Here is an 18,676-nt window from a genome sequence, read left to right as displayed (position 1 = left end):
GCTGTTTAAAGCAGAAACAAAATGTAGGAGTAAACAGAAGGAAATTAGTAAAGTATTTCTCTAAAGCTCATTTCTGAGGTGGGAAGCATTGGTCTCAGAGGAAAGAGATCTTGGATTATGGAAATCAGAATCCTTGGCAGAAGTGCAGAACTGGGTCCAGAGGCCTCTCTGAAACCACTTCTAACCTCAGGAAACACAGGCAATGATAACATTGGAGAGAGGGCTCAAGCCAACAGAAAATGATTTTTTAAAAATCTTTAAAAGTAGAAGATTTGACTATTCTCTCAAAAGGGAGAATATAGCTTTAGGTACTCCGAGATCCTCTCAGGATAAATTATAGCCATAAGGGCTCCTGAGCATGAATAACTATAAGAATATATGAGGGCCATGTCCTTGGGTCCCTAGGTGGTAGGAACTTTTGTCAGAGGACTGTTGCTGATATAGTAGGGGATCACTGATGGAATTCTAGTTGGAGCCCAGTACAGGAAAAAAAAAAAAAAAAAAAGGGAGGGGGACACACAGCCTGAAACTTATTTATTTTTTATTTTATTAAATATATTGGGATAACATTGGTTAATAAAATTTATTTTATTTTAATTTTTTGGTATTCATATTTTTATTTATTTACCATATGAATTTTAAAGCAGGTAACATTTGCTAAATACTTACTATGTGCCAGGCTTTCAGTTTGTCTTAAACCTGTAACTTTAAGGATAATTGGCCAAAAAATTCACAATTGGTTGTTAATGTCAAGAGACATAAAAAACAATAGAAAGAATATGGCCACATGTAATTCCTATCAAGTCTAGTCAAATAGCCATTTCATTAAGTTATTTTAGGTCAGGCAAAGTCTGAGGTTAAAAATTGTTGTATATTTAAACAAAAATAATCTTTGAAACTACCTTTTTCAGGTCTCTTCTGAGTCCTTTACATGAATGGGCAATGGCTACATATTTGTCACCCATTTGAGTCAGCAGATTCTCCATCTCTAATTCCTATGGTTTGTCCACACTGATTTGTTCAAAGTATCCTAAGCACATGGTCACTGTTACAATCAAGTAATTCTAACTTGTCTATCTTTGTGGATATCATAGTAAAGAAAGTCTCTATATTATTCTTTCAGTATATAAAATTGCAGCAAATAATTCGGCCTGTGAAAAATGCCCCTTTCCATTCTTGAGCAAATTCTTTATCCCACAAGATCAAAGGATTCTACTTATTCTTTGAGTGACTTTCTCCCTTCAACATGTTAAAATAATCTTTTTTTTTTTTTTTTGATTACAGATATACTTGCAAGGTGCTCTTCAAAATGATTTTGTTGTAGTTATTCTCCTTACGTATAATTAATTGTTTTTTTTTTTTTTTATTTTCTTCACATGAACTCCTTTACCAATTTAGGGAAAATGTCCCTCTTTTTTTCCCAATAATTTATATGGCTCTAGCAATTTTCTTTTTGCTCCTACCTCTAATGCTTGTTATTTTCATTTCTTGGTATATGTATTTTATGGAAAGTTAATAACAACGAAAAGGTATATAGACTTTTCTTGTGAGTTTTTGACTTTTTACAGTTCCTCCTTTCAATTGTCTCCTAAATGAGGCCTATAGTTATAATATTCCTTATTTTAAAATCTAGAGTATATGGGATGGGTTTCATGGTTTTCTCCTGTCCCACGAAGATGGAGAATTTAATTATGTTATTAATTTTTGCTTAGTGGCTCACCTGTAGCAATCTCCTGGGTGCATTTCTGATCCTGTTTAGGATGAATGTTCCTTCTATTTTCCTTCCGTGTGCAACATAGAAGTCGTCCTCGATTTATTAATATCCAGCCCACTGCTCACCATCTCATCTCTCATCCTGATTGAGCAATTGGTTACTTTGTGTTTGTATGATTAAAGCCTTTTATTATTATTATCTGGACAAATTTTTTTAGGTTTCCCAGTTCCATTTAGCATTTTCTGTCTTGTCTTTTCACTTGGGTAGTCTATAACACATATTTTTCTATATGGAGAAGTTTTAATGTGAATGTTTTTACAACTGAAAAGTTTTTATATGAAAAGGTAATAACACAAATATATCTTGTGAAGTTTATTCAACAAATATTCTTTGAGTACCTGTTATGTACTAGTTCTAGCCACTGAGGATAAGCAGGGACCAGAATCTAATTTCATGTGCTTATATTCTACTGAGGGGTGGGGTAGGGAGACAACAAAGAAATAATTTGTCAGATGTCGATAAGAGCTAAAAAGAAGATGTGGATAATAGCTTAGAGCAGCCCTTCTCTACCAGTTCTACCAGAGGATTAAAATCTAATGCCCTAACGTATCCTTTACAGACAACGAATTAACATCTCTCCTCTACAGCTAGAATGATACCAGCTGTGTACCATCCCTGGGAGATGGGAGGAAATAGTCACTGAAATCATTTTCTCTAGAGCTTAATACTCTCATGGAACCATGGTTGAGAAAGTCTGGGTTAGAGAGGAACTGTGGGAGGGAGTGCTACTTTTAATTATTTGACCTGGGAAGGTCTCTTTGTTGAATAATTCTTTGAGCAAAGACATGAATTCAGTGAGTGAGGGAGAGCCCTGCAGATGTAAGATGTGAGTGAGGCAGTATATTCCAGCCAGAGACAAGAGTGGGCTTGGTATATTTGAGGAACTGTTAAGAAGGCCAGCCAATGTGGCTGGAGCTGAGTTATCTAGAGACAGAGACGTAGGGATAAAATCGGAGAAGTAGCTGGTGAGGGATGGAGATGGTGTGGTGAGACATGCCAGAGACATTTTAGCTCAAGTCAATTCGATGTTAAATGAACTCCAACTATGTGTCATAATTTGAGAATTTCAAAGATGAATGAATCATGGTCTCTGTCCTCATACAACTTATAATATAGAGTATATCACTTGACTTAGACTAAGTAAATGTAGTGTAATAAATGCCATACCTTAATAATAAGCAAATGAGTGGCTATAGGTTGAGATCTTTCAGAAGCAGACCCTGAGCTAAGCATTCAGGTGCAAGTGATTTATAAAGGAAATGCTCCTAAGAGGAACTAATGAGAAACAGTAAGGGTGGGATCTCAAACAACAGACTCAGCCTGATCTATGGAGAGCTCTGTAGTATAAAGCACACCACAAAGTTTGTCACACTTTGAGGCAAAGGAATTGAAGTTTTGTACATGTACACCTGCTAGTCATTGGCTATGGGCTGCCCAACAGGGTGGTGTCACTCTCAGGCATTTTCAGTTCCATATAGGTGAGGTGGCTCCAGTGTCGAAGGTAATCCTCTAAAGATTATAGTAAAGGGAATGGAAGCTGGGGATGAGTGCACAGAGCTGGTGAAAGGGACCTAAGGGACCCTTGATAGGCCATCATCTGTGTTCACTCCAGGGACATCAGAGCTTCTCAGACTAGAGAGTGGGGCTTGAAACAGAGGCAGATGATGATAAGCCTCCCCTGGGGAAACCATGCCTGTTCATTTGGCTCTGTGTTCTTAGTATCTAGTCAAGTTCTTATTCACCATAGACATCCCAGAGGAATTTCTGAGTGGGAACCAATACATACATGAAAACCATCCCGGGCCCAGGGATTAGTCTTGAGAAGTTTGAGAAATCATTTGGTGGAAGCCACATGCCTCAATAGTACATCTTCATAGACAATGCTAAGCTCTTCGGCATAGGAATAGCAAGTTGGTAGGAATAAAATTCAGAACTCTGGGGAATATAATCATTAAAATGGTATATTAATTTGAGTGTGAGCAAGTGACAATACATCTGAGGGACAAAAAGTCGAAACTGCTTCGAGTATGATATGTTTTATTAAAATTTACACAGGAAAAAAAAACAGCAAAAATAATCTCTTTAAATTTGGGGGAAAATATTTAGGTGGGTCAGCAACTTGTTTTTGTGAGTTGGTGTTGGACTGAGAAGGACATTTTATTACAAAGAACTTGCTTAAATGTAGTTAAGAATTAGCATAGGTGAGTGGTACTAGGATGTAGAGCTCTAAACCAGGGAGAGCCAAGAGGTTTCCCCAGGTCCCAATTCTGACTGGTTAAAGTGGGAAGCCAGTAACAATGTGCTGAGGAGTCTGAGGCCACATCCAGGTTCAGGAGAGTACTATTAATAATAGCTATCATTTATTTAGTACTTCCTACATGCCAAACACTGCTTATGCACTTTATATTATTTAATTAACAATAAGTTCGTTGACAACTGTTGAGACAGGTACTTGTATTGCCATTATTTCCATATTATAGATGAGAAAACTGTACAATCATTTATCCAAAATCTTCTAAGGACTTGGATAATTTTATCGAGGTTTACGCAACCAGAAGTGGAGGAGCTGGGATTTGATTCTAGATGCTTCTCATACTCGCTAGAATAGAGTTGAATTCCACAGTTGATTAGAGGAAGGAGGAATGGCATATCACGCATTTGCCATCCTCCAATTCTGGTCTTTCCCCTACCTTTCAATCGTTCTCCTTTTCCTTTCACAGCCAGTAAAATTAAACTACTTTCTTTTCCCAGATATTCTATGCCCTTGTGCTTTTGTATGGGCTGTTGCTAGGCTTGGAACATCTTTTCTCTAGTCCTTTGCTGGCTAACTCTTACTAGTTTTTCGTAATTCATTTCAGATATCATTTTTTATAGAAAGCGTTTCCCGATTTCACCAGAAATGGTGCTCCTTCTTTGTGCTTTCTTATAATGGTATGTGCTGTGCTTGTAATATAATACTTTTTATTTTCAATTGTGATGGCTTCTGTAACTTAAAATGAGCTAAAGACAGGACTCATGTAGTGTTTTTATTAAATGAATGAGACTTGATTCCTCACCTTATTTCTGCTCCAAACTACTTGTGTTCTAAAAGTTACCCACACCGAGATGAACCATGTGGAATTTCCAGTTCTACTTTTTCTTATGTCAGTTTAGAACTTCCAAACATTTTATTCAGTAAGAATTTTGCCCACTTACATTTATGTTTTCTATTCTATGTATACAATATGATATTTCCTTCCATAAACTATTCTCTCTCATTTGTGGCTAAGCTTGCTAAGTGCATTATCTCCATCTAAAAAATCAAATTATTAGAAGGGGTACATGGGGGCTTTGATTGTATTAATAATGTTTTATTTCTTAAGTTGGCAGAGGTATAGTTGGGCATATAACATTTTTATATACATGTGTTTAACATCTGAAATATATTTTAAAATATAAAAAGAATATTTCTAACTTTAGGAAGGACAGGCAATTATAACATGGGGGAGAGGGGTCAAGCCAAGAGAATTTTTTTTTTTACCTTTGATAATATAATATAAATAACATAAAGAATATAAACATCTTAAAAATGTCCAGTGTGTTAGGTTTACTGTACACAGTCACACTAAATAGTGGAATAGGTACCAGTTATTAAAACACATATATATATAGATATAAAATGTTAAACTGGCTGGATTTATATGGCACATGGAGACAAGAATCTTGGGTAATCTGTGGGCATCATGAATGAAATCAATTAAGTTTAGGGAAGCTATTTATTGCTAGAGAGATAAAAACATGATTAACAATTATAAAGCAGTCTATGAGGCTTCTGGTTGTAATGGAAAGCAATGGGTGGTTTTCTGGAGACTTGGTGGTTTATATCTAATCTCTTCCTTTTCTTTTCAAATATACCTAAATCTCTTGCTAAGAAATTTCTGGGGGATAATGATTAGGGGGAATTGCTTAAGTTAACTTATGATTTTTATCAGATACTACCATATTATTTCCCGAAATTATAGAATAGCTGGGTTTTATGTGAGGCAAAGCAGGATGAGAAACAAAATGAATGACAGCATGGATGTTCTTTTTTCAAACTCTTCTCCTCAAGCAGGAATCTCATTATTTTCTCTTGCTTCTTTTTATGATAATGACACTCACAAAGAGAAAAATGCTTTTTTTATAGTTAAAAATTAAAAATTTTAGCAACGCCTCCCATAAAGCCCTAATATCCAAAATATACAAAGAACTCATATGACTCAACAACAACGAAAAACAAACGATCTAATCAATAAATGGGCAGAAGACCTGAACAGACACTTCTCCCTAGAGGACATACAAATGGCTAATAAATATTTGAAAAGATGCTCAATATCACTAGCTATTAGGGAAATGCAAATCAAAACCACAATGAGATACCATCTCACACCTGTTAGAATAGCTATCATCAACAGAACAAGTAATAACAAATGTTGGAGAGGATGCTGAGAAAAAGGAACCTTTACACACTGCTGGTGAGACTGCAAATTGATACAGCCACTATGGAAAACAGTATGGAGGTTCCTCAAAAAACTAAGAATTGATCTACCATATGATCCAGCAATCCCTCTACTGGGTATTTACCCCAAAGACTTGAAAACCCATATCCAAAAAGATATTTGCACACCGATGTTCATAGCAGCATTATTCACAGTGGCCAGGACATGGAAGCAACCGAAGTGTCCTATGATAGATAACTGGATAAAGAAGCCATGGTACATATATACAATGGAATATTACTCAGTCATAAGAAGAGATGAAATACTGCCATTTGCGAGAACCTAGATGGACCTTGAAATAATCATGCTAAGCAAAGTAAGCCAGACTGAAAAAGTCGAAAAACACATGATATCACTTAAATGTGGAATATAAACCTAAAAGCAACAAAAGAACAGGACAAACAGTGACTAAGGGACATGGACAATGGACTAGTGATTACCATAGGGTAGGGGGTGGGGGGAGGGGGGAAGAAGTAGACAGGGTAAAGGGTGTCAAATGTAGCGGGGTTGGGGAAGGGTGCAGTGGGTAAAGGGGATCAAATATATGGTAGCTAAAGGAACTGGACTCTGGGTGGTAATCACACAATAGAATATATAGATGTCAAATTATAATGCACACCTGAAAATTATATAATTGTATTAACCAATGTTACCCCAATAAACTTAAAAAAAAAGAAAAAGAATTAAAATTTTTCATGTTAGTTAAATACCAGTGAAAATTGTCCTTATTTTACCCAGTAGCTAAAGCTACAAGTTTATAAGGTGAGAAAAATTTCTCTCCCATTCGAATGCTGTAAAATATATTTTTAAAAGTGTCAGAGCAGGAGGGAAGCTAGTTTGCAGGCTCACACTTTGGGTTTCCATATTTCTGATGTGGCAAATAAAGTCGCTTTTAAGCCAAGATGGCTATTGTTGGCCAAGTGTTCTGAGGGGATCTCACTAATTCAGTTCAAAACCAGGTCATACTCCACTACAGCAAATATCACTCCATAGTGATTCTCAGCAATAATAACTTTCCAAGATCCAGATGCTAATCGCTTTATTTCACAAAACAGAATTGGGTAAAACCCCAGTAAAGAGAATTGAGACTCTTCAAATTCTTTAAAATTGACTCAACTTTATTTAGCTTGCATGCAAAACTAAACTAATAGCACAGCTATTTTACATACAGGTTTATAGTATGCAGAAGTTCTGTATCAGGATGTACAACCTAGAGTCAAATTTAATCAGCATTGACTTCAAAACTGTTACAGGAGAGAGACTAAAGAAGCTTTAGAGGGGATGCTGGGAATCTTCAGTTTAGCAGGTACTCCAAGTGATTCCATTGAACGCTTTAGGAAAAGCCTCAGAGAATAACTGAATAATGCTCAAGTAGGAACTTGCATTTAGTTAAGAAGGGCATTAAACAAGAGAAGCTATCACCAGAGTTGATCCGTTTGGTATGGTTAACAAAAGGTAACAGATTCTTTTTGAAATATTTATTTTATCAACTGGAATTAAACCTAGTTGTGGACCTGGCTTTTCAATTTGTCCCACTGAATAGTCTTTGAAATATTTATTATCTATGAATTATTTGTGGCCTTTCTTTCTTTTTAAAAATCTATTCTCACAAATTATGTGGACACATTCCTCTGTTCTCAGAGTCTTTATGTCATTAGTGATTTGTGTTGTAGAGTTGATTTTTCCTCGTTAAAGACTGAGTCCATTTATCTAGCAGCATATGCAGGTATTCTCAAGCATGGCTGACTATAAATCACCTGTGAAACTTTTTAAACCTAAAGTTGCCAGGCTCCACTCCTCACCCCAATCAGAATTTCTAGGCATAGGATCCCAAAATCTATTTTCTTAAAACTTTAACTGTGCGGCAAGGCTTGAGAAGCGCTGGTTTAATGATAGCAAAAGAAACTTTTTTTGAGGCTTTCAAACATAGTTTTCTTGGTTAGACATTTCTTTACTCTTGCTATAGCCAGAACCATTGTTGTGCTAGATTCAATGTGTTCCCTAAAAGTCCAAATTTTGTGCTATGGCATCTCTGATAGAGATGTAATGGACAATATCTGAGAATGCTAAGCAGGCTTCACTTCTGGGGCTGATAAGGCAGAGAGGCCCAAGACACACTGACAAGGGTGAAGTTTTCTCTAAGCAGCAGTTTGATCTCCATGATAAAGAGTGAGAGAAAATTGTTTGAAGCAGCGTCATACCAACTGGTCTGAAGATGGGCCAGGGGCAGGGAGGTTTTGAAGTTAGTGCTTAGTTCTTTGGTACACTGCAGAGCTTATTAGAATTTGACTATACAGAATGACAAAGTTTCTCGCTTGCCAGTCCAAAAATGCTTAGGTTTAGGTCAAGTTTGAGAGATGGCACTGTGCTTCCTGACTTCCAGACCCCGGAATTACTGACAGGAGGATATCCAGACAATTTTTAAGATCCCTAAAATAAGTTATTTTACAAATTCTCTGGCTTATGCCTGAATTGTCCAAGATACTGAGACCATTAGCTCTCTGCATGCTTTCCTATATGGTTTTTCCCGAGCTTGCCTGTGTAGTTCCACAACAGATTGTAAGTTCCCACAACACAAAAACTACTTATGTTACTTCTCTGGCCAAGAGTATAAACCAGTGCCACTTGGACACATATGCCTCATACTTTAGGGTGACCTAATGTTCCCCTAAGAGGAGCATGCAGTCCCCACTTCTAGTTTCTACTCTCCAACCACCAATTGGCACAGGTTTCTGCCCCATAGACTAGGGCAGGTGATGTGGGAATTAAACACAGGTCCCTCAGCCAATGCCTAAACTATGTGTCACCAGGACGCCCCATGTTTAGTCAGTCACTGGAATGTTTTTCATCACTGGTGGAAGAAAAAAAGGTCTCAAAACTTTTAGATAATATGAAGCAGGAGCTATAACTATCATTTTCTGACAGGTACCCTTAAAATCTTGCTGCTCAAAGCGTGGTCCTCAGCCCAGGAGCATCATCAACACCTCCTGGAGCTTGTTAGAAAGGCAGACTCTCTGGTCCCCATCTCACACTAACTGGATCAGAATCTGCCTTTTAACTGAGACACCTAGGTAATTGTTCATGTTTAAAATTTGGGATATCAACTGATCAATTGAGCGACACGGAGCCCCAGAAGAGAGACTCAGTCCTTTGTGCTTGCCTCGCACCCGCTCCACTCGGTAGCAACCGAATCTCCAGAGACATCGGAGAGGGTGCTGCTGAAGGCAATTTGATGATTGGCTGGTCTGACCATGTGACTGGCTCTGGGCCTCCCGCGCTACCGGATTGGCTCTTCCGGACGCTGACGGACAGGGCCGGGGCGGGCTAAAGCCTGGTCGGAGGGGCGCGCGCGGGGGCGTGAAGGCGCGAGAACGCCAGTGCGCGTGCGCGTGCGGCGGGGCTTTCTCCCTAGCCGTCGGAGGGAGCTGGAGCGCTTCTCCCGAGGTAAGCGCCGCCGCGGGGTGGCCCCCAGCCTGTCGACCGCTGGGTGCAGCCAAGCCGGGTGGGTCGGGCTGGTCGGGCCGGGAAAGGTCTGGGGTCTGCCTGCTCGAGGTGTCCCTCTTTGGGGAGAATGCAGACCCCCCTAGATGCCTCGGTTTCCCTTTTCCTACGCTTTAATGCACCTATCCATCCTCTTCACCGTGGTGACAGGTCCACCCGTGGGGTCCTGCCCACCTGGCAGCCCTCTCCTCCGCCTTTGTTTCCCGCCTGGAGACGTGCTGGTATCGGCCCCCTTCCCAGGTAACGGGTGATTGAGGGTGGTGGGTCTGGGGCGTCACGGGCGCTGGATCTGGGCTGTGGCCGGGGAGAAGATGGCTTTAATGCAGTGGGACCTGTCACATGTGAGAACGAAGGGAAAAATGTAGTGTCACTTTGGCCAAGCCTCGGGACGCGAACTAATCCGGCAGCGCCGAGCGAAGCGGAATTTCTAACGCAGCTGTGCGGGCGGGGGTGGGGAACAAGACGGGTGGACCGAGCCCAGGTGCTGCCCCATAAAAGGCTTCTCTGTCCCTACACCCGAGCTCTCTCACCTGAGTTGCACCGAAATTGATCGCTTTTAGTCAGCTGAAGGAATCCAAAGATTGGTTAAGAGGCGGAGGGAAAAAATTATTTTAAAGCAGTCGGATTGGCAGGTCTAAATGAGAGGCTACAAAAAGGAATTACAGATACAGTGAAACTGATGACTGGTAAATTGCAAAGAGGGAAATGCCTGCAGTGAACCGCAGACCAGATCATCACAGGGAGATTCTTTTTCAAGAAGACAGGTTTTCTGTTTTTTCGTGGGGGAGGAGGTGGTAATCTCTATAAACCAAGGGCAGCCCAAGCGAATAATTACTTGAGCATGCTAATGGGCTGTAGGGAGAAGGGAAGGCAAGGGTCTAAATTACGTATTCAGACCTCCTTAATTCTTTGAAAAGTGCGCGTTTAAAGACCATCTGGGTGAGAAAATTGGTGTGTATGTTGGGGAGGGGAGGGGTCTTTTTTAAGTCATACTTTAAAAAGGGAGGGTGTGTGTAAGGCATCCCCTGCCTCTCTTTTTCCCCAGACCAGCAATAGCAGGGGCTTACTATGCATCTTATAATGAAATATATATATATCTTAATTTTCCCTTGGTTAACTAATTTGTTAATTTGATGTATCTGGTAGTCTACTTGGTAAGAAATGGTTCAGCTGTTATTAGGAAGATTTTACTGTATTCCAGATTTCACCGGAATCCACTTAGAACTTACTCAGGTATCAGACAAGAATCTCTTTCTTTACCTGATTCCTCAGAGACATCCTGATTCTACTTCAAAACTCTTCCATTACTCTTACCTTCCCCTTACAAAGTTTCATTTCTTTAGAAAACAATGTTCATATACCTAAGACACACCTCATACCTATGAAATGTCTACACTCACTGAGAAGTTAATTTACTTGGCAAACTAAAACAAATTGAAGAAGGAACACTTAAATTTGTTGGGGGAATCAGAACTAACATTTATCAGCTGCAGCAAATCAAATTTTGGAGGTGAATGAAAGTAAAAGAAGTTGCTGCAAAGCTTTTTGGAAATATAACAAATGACCCTAGTAAAGTGTAGTATATATTGTCACCTGATAGATTGGAATATAAAGCAAATTAGTGGGAATGATTTAAAAATTTATCAGTGATTTGTATGTTATTGGCGGGGGTAGAGGGAGGAAGGAATTTGTGGGTTAGGTGGCATAGTTTGAAAAATCCATGCTTTTATGTTTTTCCAAAATGTCATTTAAAAAATATAGATAAACTGTACAAAGGGCATGCAACGTTTATGTTTAGCCCGTGGAAGGGAGTCAGGGATTTTGAAAAGGTTGAGAAACACTTATTAAGTTATAGAGGGGAAAAGAAGATGATTGGCAGGCTTAGTTCATTTTGAAGAAGGTGACGTACCTTAGCGACCTACAGGACAAGGTTTTATTCTCTGATTCAATAAAAGCCTACTAGTGTTGCTTTCAAAGCAACAACAAAATCATTTCCTTTCCATCATTTCTGTCCCCTGGCTGAGGTGCAGGGATGATGGAGAGTGAATGAGAGAGATTAGAGTCCGACCTGCATGCCTAAGCAGTAGTGTCCTTTGAGCAGGATCTGTGTCACATTGTGTAAATGTAAGAGCCTTCACATTGAGAAAGGTCTGAGCACCTTCCCTGGGACACATGCTGTAAGATAGAACCGGATAACATTGCCACAGGTGGGGGCACGGGTGAGATCATCTGATACAGAAGCACTAGGGGGAAAGGAGAGCCAAGAAATGTTTAATTCAGTGAGGTTGCTTGCCTTTGGAGCCTTGAGGAGGCATTTCCAGGCAGAGCTGTCTCATTTTTTGGTGAGCCTGGCTGGGCTTTATATGGCTTCCAGAAGACCTGCCCTTCATGACTGAGTCTCCTGTGGAGATTCTGTGTCTCAGATTATAAGCATCAGTTATTCTTGCCATGTGCTTTTTTTTTTTTTTTTTTTTTTTTAAAAAAAAAGGGGGGGGGGCTCACAAAGACACAAATCTAGGCTGCTGTTCTTTAAGGGGTTATGTCACCCACGGGCTTCCAGAAATCAAGTTGTGCCCTTCCTACCAATAGATGGCACTGCTACCTCTGGGAATTTCTGGAGGAGATGCAGTACAGAGCTGGCAAACCAGTGGTGTGTAACCCTAGTCTAGGTTTCGAAAGGCTATGTGAGCTCTTAGTCAAAGAGACTCTCCAAAAAAGAAACAAGCTCTGAAAGCCAGAACTGTTTATATAAGATAGGAATGATGTGTGTGTGTGTAGTGAGGATTGAGGAGTGGGTGTGATTACTTTTGTTTGTTGTGTGTGTCCTAGGAGAGAAGGCAAAGGGTAAACTGACAAACACTGTAACACAGGTTTTGAAAGCATGTGGCAGTCATGTTTTTGGTTAATTGAATAAGGCTGAAATCATGATTCTGTCAGAATTCCCAACTTCATAATTACTAATGCTTTGCATATAAAACTAGCCTAAATACATGGTCTGGACTATGGAAATATACGCATGACTTTTAAACCTGATCAATATCCAGAAATTCCACGCTCTGAAGTTAGTGGTGAGAGTATCAGTAAAAATAATGCTGGTTAAGAAGTTACTATACTTCATAGCTGTCCACAGCAGGTAGGTCAAAGTTATTTTAAATCAGTTTCTATTTAAAATACTTGTGAGGAACTTTTAAGTTTTAGATTTTCTTAGCTAATGTCCTTTTCAAGACTGTATTAATAATTCAAATTTTGAACTTTGTTTTTATTGACCTTATTAGTTAGGATTCATTCATCCCTTTCCCTCTTGTGAAGTAGTTACTCTTTATTCTTTGTAATTGACTGCTCTTCAAAATGAATTTTGTAGCCATGGTATTTGAGGGAGGTGAATGTTGTTACCAGTGAGGTTACCGAATACGAGGGCCTCAGCTTTCATCTTGTCTGAGGTCTAGCACACTGCTGCTGCGTGCCGGCACTCTGCTCACCTTCTTCGTTGTGCAGTTCCCATCCTATAGCTTAGCTTATCTGAGGTGTATTTCTGTCTCCAAGTGATCTGTTGAGCTGGTTTTTACTTACTAGTGATTAATCCTAAAATCCTGCCAGTGCTAGATGGCAGTAGTCACAGCAGTCCATTAACATTACCTCATTATGTGACCTCAAATCTTGCCCTTTGAACCTTAGTTTTCTCACATGGTCAGTGGGATTGGTGAGGTGGCACATGTCTCTTAAAATTCCTTCCAAGTCTAGATTTCTATGGCTAGGTGATTCTCATAAAGTAGAAAAATTCTCATCTGGTAGGTATTTTCATACTGCGAGCCTAGGACTGAAAGGAATCTCGCTAATATTTTTTCTCAGAAACGGTTGTGCATTATCTCAGAATCCGAATAATTCAGAGTTGGAAGAAATCTTTGAGCTGGTTTAACTCAACTTTCCTATTTCATAGAGACTTTCAACTCGAAGCCGAGTGACTTGACCAGGCTAATAGAACTAGTTAATGGCAGAAGACTAGAGAACTAGAGTTTGAACTTGGACTCATCTCAGTCTTCCCTTCTCCAGTGTTGCCTTTCTTCACCTGCTGTCAGTACACAGGACATGCAGTGTGTACAGGTCTGGAGCCAAGAAAATTCTGAGTAATTCCATAATGTAGTATTTTAAAGCTGCTGCATGAATAGTGTTGTATTTGGGCAGAAATTCAAGGTCAGGCTTCTCTGTGCAGCTTTTCTTTTCTTCACTGACTAATCAATCCTGAGTGGGATTCTTTACTACACGTTTTCAGGTTTTAAAAACTTCTTTGCATAAAAAGTCCTGTAAGAAAAAACTTTTATCATCCTAGAAGGGTCATTCCCCAATCAGATGTTTTTAAATTGGGTCCATGGACTCTAAGGACTGTGTGGAAAGAAGAGTATTTCCATATAATTGGCTTCCTTTGTAATCATATGTATTTTTTCTTTATATATTTAACACGTCATTCTGAGAAGAAGTTCCTTCAACAGATTGCTAATGGGGTCTATGGCATAAAATGAGGTAAATATTCTATAGTTCTGAAAAATCGCTAGGATAAGAGAATTTTTGAGGCTCTAAAGAAACTATAGTGGAAGAGGGCTTAGGGGTGGAGTACGGAGGTAAACCTATAGAAGTTCTTAGAACAGTTTACCTATATGAAAATGTTTAAAATTGCTAATAATAGCATTGTACCCATCTTAAATTGATAATGGCTATGCAAACATTGATTTCCATTTATCATTCCTTGCTCAATAAGTACTTCCTTCTAACTTCACTGAAACACTCTCAAATTCACATTGCTTCATTGGAAATGACATACATAGTAAAAGGCTCCCTTCTTCCCCAATCTCATTTTATTTCTGGGTAAATCAATGTCTTTCTGACTTATGACTTGGAGTTTTTGACTCCTATCTTTTACTTCTGAGGTCCTAACATTTTACTTTCTACTATAAGCTTCTAAGGCTCACTATAATCTCAGAGATGCAAAATAATTTACACACCAGGGATTAAAAAAAAAAAAATCTTGAGGTTTCTTTATCTGTCCCCAGGGTTTACCATAGAAACCACTGCTCCTCCTTGGCTAATTATTTGTTTCCTGTTCTAACCTCATGTTTTCTCTTTTTCTAATTGTTCCCAAATAGGAGCTACTCAGAATTTGTATATATTGAAAATAAAAATTCTTGTTTTTTTCCAGAAGGTATAGAGCAGTTTGTGTTCAAGTCACATTTTGGACAAGTGAGACATAAATTTGGAGCTCACTAAATTTTGAAGAACATCTGCTTGAAAATCTCAATACCTGTCCTGTGATCCCTTACTGATATTTGGTACCATGGTGACCCATGCTAGTGAATGCCATCTTCTGGTACCTTTTTGGGTATGGGCCTGAGTAGTGTTTGTTCTTGGTTTAGCAGGAGAATCTAAATTACCCTTTCTTCAGAAGGTTGTTGTCAAGTGAGTTTATGTAATAACAGAAAAAAGTCAAATTTATGAATTCTGATCCCAGCACACTGAGTTGTTATGAGATTTCTTAGGCATCATTGACTTCTCTGAGTTTGTTTTCTTGTCTAGAAAATAGAGAGCAGTGACCACTGAAATTATTTTCAGTTCCAAAATCCCTATACTCTATGAAGTTCTATTTGGTATCTAGACTAAACATGTCCTAAAAAATCTGGGTAGATGGGAATTCATTTATAATCAAAATTTGGTACCAGGATAATAATTCTTTATATCTACAGATCACTTTGTGATTTACAGAAACATTCTCTAATTCTTTATCTCTTTTCTACCTAAAGGGTAATCAGAGAACAGCTTTGGTATCATCTGGGAGCTTGTTAGAAATACAAACTCTCTGGCCTCCCCCCCAGGACCTACTAAGCCTGGATCTGCATTTTATCAAGATGCCTAGGTGCTATGCTTGCACATTAAAGTTTGAAAATGCTGCTTTGTCTCATTTTTGAGTCTTACATTGACCCTCCAGATCAATGAGGGAAGCAGAATATTTTACAGATAAGGAAACCAAGAAACAAAGACTCAGAGTTTTTCAGTAACAAAGGTTACTGTGTTAGTTCTCACCTAGAGTTTTGTACTTTAAATCTAATATTGCTTTTTGGATTTGGGCTGGAGATAGATAGGCTTATATGATAGAAACTAACTACTAGATGCCCAGCAGCCCATGGTCTTAGTTATGGTCATGTGGCTGAGTTCTAGCCAATAGAATGTGAGTGGATATGAAAGAATGTTGTGATCCACTTCTAGGAAAAAAAAAAAAAGCAGATGCTCATGTGAATTCCTCCATGCTGTTTTTTATTCTCAGCAGGCTAGAATGGAGAGCACCATTAGAGCAAGCTCAGAAATTATTTTAAAGATGGCAGGATTTTTGTTAGCCTGGGTACCTGCATCACTGGTCAGGAAGGACCACTTCATTGACTGGCCTGTTCATCTCTCCAGTGCATATAGGAACCAGAAAAAACTTTTATTGAGTTTGAGCCCTTACATGTGTTTGAGTCTCTGTATTAAGCACTTAGCCTACTCTAACAGATTTACTTGAGCAGTGGTTTGGGACTTGAAGTTATGGATCTTTTGGTCTAATGCATTCATTCACTTTTCGTCTTTGGCAGTTGGTGATCGATCGGCTGTGGTCCAACATGCAGAAGTGAGTGGTGAAAAGCAACAGAGCTCATGGGTCATGAGGATGTAAGTGTGTTTGAAGGCTCTCCCACCCTCTCCTCCAGGGTGAGTCAAAGTCATTCTCTGCCATTGTTTCTCTGGTTTTATTAAGTCATAGAGGCTCTTGTCTCAATAGCCTCTTGGAGTCAGTGCAGTGGAGTGCCCTGTATATGGCAGGCTCTCAAAACTTTTATTGATTTGTTTCATAGACACTATGAAAATCAGCAGTTACAAAAATAAAACCATGGTCAGGGTGATGGGATGGAATCTGTGCATGGAAATACTCAAACACAAGAATTTTTGATAAGTTTGTATGTGATGTGATTTACCTATGTTGGGGGGAGGAGAGGGGTTATTGGACTTCCCTGAAATACATTGTAGAGAAGGGAACTAGACCTCTTTCTTGTAGCTATATCATACTGTTAGCTTTGCTGGCTCGTATTCCCCTCTTCCAGCATCCTCCTCCTCCATGGATCACTTTGCTTGACTTTTTCTTCATTAATCACTTTTTTTTTCAGGAGGAGAAATAGCTTACCAGAGGGTTGATTCCAAGTTTTATAGAAAATAGCACTAGCAAAGCTCCTGGTTGTGCCCATTGTATTTTATTTTATCCAGTGTCATTGGGAGTCACATGTGCACTCACTCCTTATCTATTTGCAGTCCCTGGGGCAGTGAATGTGGGCATCGGGAGCATTATAACCAAAGCTGGCTTTGGATTTTTATTTGTTCTGAAGATTTTTGAGACAAGAAGATATTACTGTTTGGTATGCCCTTTTCAGAGTCTAGGTGGACATCTGGGAAGGAGAGGTTGGAAAGGACATCACTTCCTTTCTGAGCTCTCCAGCTTCTGGACTTTAAGCTAGAACCATGCTTCTTAAAGGGAAAATTATAATTAATACAAATCTAAGCAGAGATAAGAATGATTGGGAAAGAGGGACAGGGGGTTAAAGTTCTCAGATGGAAACTAGATGGAAAGTTTCAAGCAACTCAGTTCAACATTGTGGATCCCTTAACAGATAATGTCCCATTATCCAGAGTCAGACACAGGGCATCCAGAAAGTCTGATGTCCTTCGGTGCCTCACATGACTCGGTAATGAGTATAATTTACTGAACAAAATAGACAATTAGGGGCTGTAGCTCTCTGGAGAGTCCTGTAAGCGTACATCATTACTGCTTTGGTGTGATACACGTGCTTAGAGATAAGCAGAGCAGAGCAAAGGCAGCTGCAGAGCATGTCAACAACTGGAGTCCAGGTGAGCAGCCAGACACAGACCATAGCTCAGCTCTAGAGGTTGTTAATGAAGGGACTTGGTTTTTGCTAGGATTTTCATTAAAGAAAAGGAGCTGGACTTTCCTACCTACGCATTTTCTTCTGTGGCTCCCATGTATAGTCATTCTTGGGCGATTGGTTCCAGGACCCCCTTAGATACCAAACCCTGAGGATGTTCAAGTCCCTTATATAAAATATGTTGTATTTGCATATAGGCTACAGCAGGATATGCCTATGCATCACTTCATTCAGTGAAATCAGCATAATGCTTGGCACATGGAAAATTCACGTTTTGCTTTTTGGAACTTTCTGGGATTTTTTTTATCCAAATATTTTCAATCCATGGTTGGTTGAATCCAAGGATGTGAAACCCACAGATATGAAACCTGTGGTTGTGGAGAGCCGACTTTATCTTTTATTTTAAAAGTAACTAAAAAGTATGGCATGCCGGAAAAAGCACTTGGCTGGCTTGTTTCTGCGTAAATATTGTACGAGGACCAAATCGAAGAGGGAGCCATTCACTAAGTAGGGGCCAAAGAAAGTAGTGCTAGAGATGCCAGAGGATCAAGGATCCCCATTGTCGGCACTGTTGACATTCTGAGCCTGGCAGTTCTTTGTTATGGGGGCCAGTCTGTGCACTGGAGCATGTTTGGTCTCTACCCACAGTCACAATAATCAAAAATATCTCCAGGCATTTCCAAGTGTCCCTTGAGGGGAAAAATTGCCCCTGATTGAGAACCACTGCTGAAGGAACACAATAATTTAATCTTGCTCTGAGTTTTTAAATGTTAGTTTTTATTCTAGTGCTACCCAAAGTATGGCTCTGGACCATCAGCATCAGAATCACCTGGGTACTTGTTTGAACTGTCACGGCCTACTGATTCAGAATCTCCGGGAGTGGGCCTAATCTGTGTTTAATAAGACCTTCAGGTTACTCTAATGGACACTAA

The 18,676-nt window shown here is 39.4% G+C and overlaps 1 protein-coding gene across 20 annotated transcripts in view; it reads left to right on the top strand.

Moving 5' to 3' along the window:
* The window catches only part of TMEM108 (transmembrane protein 108), a 473,125-nt gene that overhangs the window by 199,325 nt on the left and 255,124 nt on the right, over positions 1-18,676 (top strand). For 12 of the 20 annotated variants that reach the window (XM_036220017.1, XM_036220011.1, XM_036220015.1 and 9 more), the window contains one exon: positions 16,407-16,521. The gene's annotated coding sequence lies outside the window, so the exon portion shown is untranslated. The other 8 variants (XM_036220009.1, XM_036220010.1, XM_016140310.2 and 5 more) reach the window with 7 other exon arrangements.

This window comes from Rousettus aegyptiacus, unplaced genomic scaffold, assembly GCF_014176215.1.
Source record: "Rousettus aegyptiacus isolate mRouAeg1 unplaced genomic scaffold, mRouAeg1.p scaffold_m13_p_4, whole genome shotgun sequence".
NCBI lineage: Eukaryota > Metazoa > Chordata > Mammalia > Chiroptera > Pteropodidae > Rousettus > Rousettus aegyptiacus.
This window is presented reverse-complemented; position numbering and strand designations above follow the sequence as displayed.